The sequence below is a fragment of the Podarcis vaucheri genome (genome assembly GCF_965113315.1).
Source record: "Podarcis vaucheri genome assembly, chromosome: 2".
NCBI lineage: Eukaryota > Metazoa > Chordata > Lepidosauria > Squamata > Lacertidae > Podarcis > Podarcis vaucheri.
Window position 1 is genome coordinate 771475 of NC_138760.1, and position 7333 is coordinate 778807.

A 7333-nucleotide genomic window follows, 5' to 3' on the forward strand; every position below is an offset into this window, starting at 1 on the left:
AGAAGATGATCTCAGGGTCCAGGTAGGTTCATATGGAAAGAGGCGGTCCTTGAAGTATTGCAGTCCTGAGCCATTTGAGGCTTCATGGGTCAAAACCAGCACTTTGAATTGGGCCCGGAAACTAATCAGTAGCCAGTGCAATCAGACCAGGATTGGTGAAATATGCTCAAACCATCTTGCTCCGGTGAGCAACCTGGCCACTGAATTCTGCACTAACTGAAGTTTCTGAACCGTCTTCAGAGAAAGCCCTACGTAGAACCATTGCAGTAAATCTAACCTTGAGGTTACCAGAGCATAGACAACAGTCAGGGCCGTTTTTACCTGGGGTGCGGGGTACCCAGGCGCCAAATTCTGGGGGGTGCCAGGCGCCCGCCGCTGAAGCCACCTAAGCTCTTAACTATCTACCTATTATGAAATAATAAATAATTTTGATCAAGCTAGAAAAAATGCATACTGTATATACCTAGGTATTACCAAAATGTATACCTACTATTTCACTAAAGGACTTTCGACTTTGTGCACTCTTTTACCAAAGATGTGCTGCTCCAGTGGTGGTGCTTGTCATTCACAACGGTGGTGCTTGTCAGACTCAACGACAGTGCTCACAACTAAATTTGGGGGCACTGGGAGGATCTTTGCCCCTTGGCATATGCTAAAGACTTGCCTGACAACAGTAGTTGGGCCAACAGCCAAAGCTGAAGGAAGGCACTCTGGGCCACTTAGGCTGGTATGGTATGGTCGTAATGTTCTTTCCAGTGCAATGCCATCGCTTCTTCATCTTTTAGAAGTGTACTGTCTGTTGAGCATAGTGATACTGTGAATGTGCTGAAACAAATGGTCTTATTATCTCACATTTCCTGAAGGATATAGCAAGCTAGAAATGTAAATCAAGTAGTAAATATTGGGACATTGGTTGCTCCCCTCAATGTCTTGGCCAAGGTAGCATGGATTTCCTTCAGCTTTGAACAAACTTTGTTATGTTGACCACCACACATATACCACTGGAGGGAGGGCTGTAGACTTAAAAATTATTTCTTGAACTGGAGCTGCCCCAGACTCACAAGAACTCTAAAGTCAGAGGGTGGGGTGTGTACATATATTTTCCATTCTGTCAGGGTGTCTCCCAGGCCATCTCCATGTTTCACACTTAACTAGCTTCACGTTGGATCAAGATAGTGTTACAAATTCCTTCCTAGCAGTTATATATAATATTAAAAGGGGGGAAGTAGAAGAGTCCTGTGATTGCCTGGACTCCCAATCTCTTAAATTCTCTGCTAAACCTGTATGTAATGTTAATACCTGAATTTATCATAGAGTTGGAATAGACCACAAGGGCCATCGAGTCCAACCCCCTGCCAAGCAGGAAACACCATCAGAGCACTCCTGACATATGGTTGTCAAGCCTCTGCTTAAAGACCTCCAAAGCAGGAGACTCCACCACACTCCTTGGCAGCAAATTCCACTGTCAAACAGCTCTTACTGTCAGGAAGTTCTTCCTAATGTTTAGGTGGAATCTTCTTTCTTGTAGTTTGGATCCATTGCTCCGTGTCCGCTTCTCTGGAGCAGCAGAAAACAACCTTTCTCCCTCCTCTATATGACATCCTTTTATATATTTGAACATGACTATCATATCACCCCTTAACCTCCTCTTCTCCAGGCTAAACATGCCCAGCTCCCTTAGCCGTTCCTCATAAGGCATCGTTTCCAGACCTTTGACCATTTTGGTTGCCCTCCTCTGGACACGTTCCAGTTTGTCAGTGACCTTCTTGAACTGTGGTGCCCAGAACTGGACACAGTACTCCAGGTGAGGTCTGACCAGAGCAGAATACAGTGGCACTATTACTTCCCTTGATCTAGATGCTATACTCCTATTGATGCAGCGCAGAATTGCATTGGCTTTTTTAGCTGCCGCGTCACACTGTTGGCTCATGTCAAGTTTGTGGTCAACCAAGACTCCTAGATCCTTTTCACATGTACTGCTCTCAAGCCAGGTGTCACCCATCTTGTATTTGTGCCTCTCATTTTTTTTTGCCCAAGTGCAATATTTTACATTTCTCCCTGTTAAAGTTCATCTTGTTTGTTTTGGCCCAGTTCTCTAATCTGTCAAGGTCGTTTTGAAGTGTGATCCTGTCCTCTGGGGTGTTAGCCACCCCTCCCAGTTTGGTGTCATCTGCAAATCTGATCAGGATGCCCTTGAGTCCATCATCCAAGTCGTTGATAAAGATGTTGAATAAGACCGGGCCCAAGACAGAACCCTGTGGCACCCCACTAGTCACTCTTCTCCAGGATGAAGAGGAACCATTGATGAGCACCCTTTGGGTTCGGTCAGTCAGCCAGTTACAAATCCACTGAGTGGTAGCATAGTCAAGACCGCATTTTACCAGCTTCTTTACAAGAATATCATGGGGCAGGCTACATCCACTGCGTTCCCTTCATCTACCAGGCTTGTAATTCTGTCAAAAAATCATGGTTAACCCTGGTTGAGCCTCAGCCACCAACAGGGCAAAGGACACCGTTGCCTTGAGTGCCAGTTCAGGGGTGGGGAGAGGAGAGCAGCTGTTTGGGCCTCTCCAACCAACCTTAAGACAAAACCTAAGACTGTTTGACTGGCAGTTCCTACTGATGTGCAGCCCAGGGTTAAAGGCGCCAGAAGGGAAGGGCATGGATCAGGATCATATGAGGTCCTCCTGGTATGTTTCTTAGACACTTAAAGGAAAGACATGGAGAAGCAACTTTATCTTCAGGGAATGCCCTTTCTTCTTCCCCTGCCCATTTGTATAGGCAGGGACGCGGACTTATAAAAAATATTGGGGGGGCCCGGGAAAGCTCGTGAAATGTAAATAAGCTCATGAATATGCAAATAAGCTCATGAATATGCAAATAAAGTGGCGCCGCCCCCTCGTGAGCGAATAGGGGAGAGCGTGCTGCTGCCTATTAATCAGCTCCGGAACAGCTGATAGGCGGGAAACCTGGGGCTAGAGGCTGGAGCCCCCGCCCCTGGGGATTCCCTAATCTCACGGGGGACGGCTGGGGCTCTCTGGCTAGGGCGCGCGGCTGGCTGGCTGGCTGGCGAGGGAGCAGGTGGGGAGGAGGCGGGGGACGGCGGCGGCGCCCGAGATTATTGGGGGGGCTGAGCCCCCCAAAAAATTTTTTTGAGGGGGCTCAAGCCCCCTCAAGCCCCATGGAGTCGGCGCCTATGTGTATAGTCAGTTCATCAAGGAAGTGCCTGTATCATTTCTCCTCGGTGGTCAATTGCAGCTTGAGGTGAGGTGCCTTGAGGAATTGGTGCCAGAAAAAGGCTAAATCCTGCTTTGCACCAGGGTGGGTCCTAAATCCAAACTGGGCTGTTTTTTGTACAAGAAAAACATGTTCATCTCACACATCATGCTTTGTTTGGGCTTATGTGCCTGCACTCCCTGATTAAGAAAGTTAGATTAATGTACAGGGTTTGCTTTTTCATTTTAACTCCTGTCAGAGCTGCTTCCAGATCCCAGCTCACAGAGGATCACGCTAGCCAGCGTCCACTTTATAAAAGTCTTTATTGAGTTACAGTTTCCATTTCCAGGCTGCAGCGTGCAGCCCTACGTCTTAGAAGCTAGACCGGCGAAGCTCCGTCTGAGTCCCCGCCTCCTGTACACCAACTTAATACCCTAGCCTTACTCCACCTCTTCCGCCTCTCCTTCATTCTCTGGGTCCCTCTGCCCCCCGTGGTCTCTTCCTTCCTAGACTCTTCCGACGCCGACCCCCCGGACCCTTCTCCCTCTTTGCGGCGGGCTTTAGGACCTGGCTCCCTTTCCGGGCTGCTTACTGTGCCGCCTTCCTGCACATTTGAACTTGGCGCGCACGCCCAACTTTTCACCTTCCTCTTGACCGTTTCCTCGCTCCCCGACGGAGGTGTGGCCAATCCTGACTCAAGCCCTCCCGCCTGTGGCGAGTCGCCGGATCCCAATACCTGGGACCCTTCCTCCCTACTGCGCTCTGTTGGGGAAGCTGGCCCCGATTTCCAACTGCTGCTCTCTGAGTCCCCTCTGGTCCCTTCTTCCTGGGGTGTCCCCCTAGGCGCCCCCCTTGCTCTGACCACTGGCGCTCCTTTCTGTGAATCTTCCGATTCACTGGAAAGACTCGGAGATCTTGGGCCGCCGTCATCGCTCATGTTTCCTTCGTATTCCTCCCCTTCGCTCTCCGTTTCCTCCCTTTCCTGTGCCTCAGCTCCTGAACCCCTGACAACTCCGTTATTTCAAGGCTGTAAACTCTTCCATACTGGGGCACACATACTTGTGAAGCATTCTTCCCCCACTCACCTGACACCCCTGAAAGTAAAACTATGGCCTACCTTAGAGGAGAGGCATGGTGAAGTTACCCTCACAACCTTTGGGCAAATTAAAGCTGCTGGATGAGGAGTTAGGCCTCTCGGGAAGTAGTCCTATAGCAGCTTAACTGAGGGCTCCTCTCTAGGAACATGTGGCAATCCAGGGTGTTTTCTCTAACTGTTAAAGAGCAGTTTTCCCTGAGGGAAAGTGTGTGTGTGTGTGTGTGTGTGTGTGTGTGAGAGAGAGAGAGAGAGAGAGAGAGAGAGAGAGAGAGAGGAAGTGTTGGATAAGCACTTAAATGAATTATTGCTTTGCAAGAGTCGTAACATAACTTTGCTTGATTTTATAACAAACTTCTAGTTGTTCAATGTGTGCCCGCCCACCCCTTCCTTTCAGAGGGAAATGTTCTCATTTTGCACTGGTCATTCCCCCATCTCTCTGATTGGGTGATGGAGGTGTTAAGTTTTTGGCCACAGTGCGCACATGTGGAAGTAGGCGCCTTTTAATATTTGGATTCGTGTTTGGGGCAGTCTGCCTCCTCCCAACCTTGCTGTGTGTTTCTAGGGAGCCAGGTCAAATAAATATCCATTCTGAGTTTTTCCTGAATCAAACTTGGCTGCGAGGGAAAAAATGTCATCTGGTTTCTTCCCCTGCTGTAGCAGTGTGGAAAATGCCAATTTTAACTGTATTTTTTAAAAGATTGCAGTCACTGCACAACTTAAAAGATACAGAAGGACAATGCGGCCACAGCCGGCCCCCGACCCCCGATATTTGGGTACTCTTCACTTGCTTAGAGGCACAGCATCCTCAGGTCCCTCTTTAAAGTATCAGATGGGGTTCGCTTCCCAAAGAAAGAAGCTGTAGCCCCAGAGGCAGAGGTGGGGAGCCTTTGGTCAGGCAACAGATGGAGGACCACAGATTTCCCCATTCCTGCAATACAGGAGCCATAAGCAGTATAAATAAAATACAATTATAAATAAAATTATTATTATTATTATTATTATTAGAGAAGAGGGCTCCTGTACCTTTACGAAGGGATCATTTATTTACACTTTGGTGGGGAAAGCAGCATCTCAAACTCCTCTGAGCAAACATCATGCTCTGGGTCTGTGGCTTGGGGGGGGGGCAGGCAAGTCAGCAAGTTCTTGGTTTTGTGCAAAGAATGACTCTAGCTGGCAGTAGTAGCTGCTGCAGCTGGGTTATTTGGAGCAACCGAGAGGTTTTGGTACTTCTTGACATTTGAGGCAGAACAGAAGATCCAGGATCAATGCTGCATGAATCATCACAATATGGATTTCCACAAAACTTGAAAGTCAGATTAAAAAGAAGAACTTGGTCAGAGACCACATACCAATCCTGCATCACTCAGCTCTAGCCTTTTCAAGAATGACTGTGGAGACAGAGTTTGTGAGAGGGCAAAGGGAACAGCACTGAATCAGGAAGTGTGGGGTGAAGTGGAACAAAACCAATGGCAACACAACAGAAAATAATGTATCGGGAGCATTATGATGGAATGGAAGCACCCAAAGTCCATCTGGATTACGCGCCATGTACAACAAATTGGGCATTTCCAAGACCAGGGGAGGGGAATACTGCAGTTTGCACACAGATTCTTCCTCCTCCTCTCCACCTTTGATATATCAGCCTTGGGCAAGATAATCCTCAGTCCTTTTATGACTATATCCAAACAAATGCTTCTGGCAACAAGCCCTTTGCCATTGTTCAAGGTTCAGGGCTAAACAGCTCACTGCAAGCAGCCTTCAGTTTGTTTGTTTCCTTTGCAGCTGGCTTGTGCAGCAAGGAATTCAGAGCCATTTGGTGCAGTCAAGAGAATCGAGAGGCAAAGCCACCCAGGAAGCAAAGTGAGGCGGCTGCCTCAGGCAGCAGGATCCGCAGGGGCAGCAGATCCAGCCTCCAAGGAATGCAGCGCTTGCTCCTGCTCCTGCCGCCTTCCTTGGAGACTGGAGACTGGGAAATGCAATTTACTCCTCACAGAACTACAGTTCCTGGCATTCCTAACAAACTTTGCTTCCCAGCATTCTTGGATGGATGGTGTGGATGTAACTGCATCCATTAAGCCCGTGTTGGACAGCTCAAATGAGGGAGCCCATGATCCATGGCTTTGTGTGGAGACACAGCAGTCACCTTGAGGTGAAGTGTGGTGTTTGTGAAATTGTAACATGCGGGACAGTTCTTTTCAATTGAGAGTTCATTTTCTCTGGCTCCATTTGCTATTGTCAATGAAAACAAAAATTAGGTGGATACGGCCCTCCCCAAACCCACATAGCTTCAAACCACTCAGGCCATGGCTGAGATCCAGTGGGGTGGAGGCTTCCCATTTTTTTGGGAGGGAGAAAAGAAACAATATGAGGCACCAGACTCCACATGCCTGTTCGCTTTTGCAAGAATTATGTCTGCAAAAGCCGCCTTTCCCTCCCCCTCTCTATCAGCTTTAGTGTCAGACGCCTGCAGTGCCCTAAAAAGTCATTTAGCGTGCCTTTCTGCTTAATGTCTGTAAAAGAAAAACAACAGGCCGTGTGTGGCATCCGGTGGCCAGAGGGCTAAAGCATAAGTACGTCTCCCTCCCTCCCAAAATGCATGATGGGACACTGAGATGCTCGCTTGGCTCGGCTCAGCTGCGGACGCCACTCACGGCCTTCAAAGTTGTCTCCTGCAGAACAGCCCTCCAGGCAAATCTGCAGCGCTGGCCCCCATGGTGGAAAGAGCCAGGCCCCTCTTTGCTTAGGCCCAAAGCATGTCTGCAGGTAACGCAAGGCAAAGAAGCCCCTGCAATCCATGTAAAAGAGCAAAGGGGGTGTCAGAAGCGTAAGCGACTTTTGTATCTACTGAGGCCTATGAATAAATCATATTCCAGCCACAAGCTGTCCTATTAACGAGCATCTTAGCCACAAGCTGCTCTAACTATGAGTATAAGCAGTCTAGGCCGTTTGTGGTTGCCTAGCCGTTGCAGCTTGTGTGAAAAAGCAACATTATCACTGCTCACAGGGGGGCATGCAACTCTC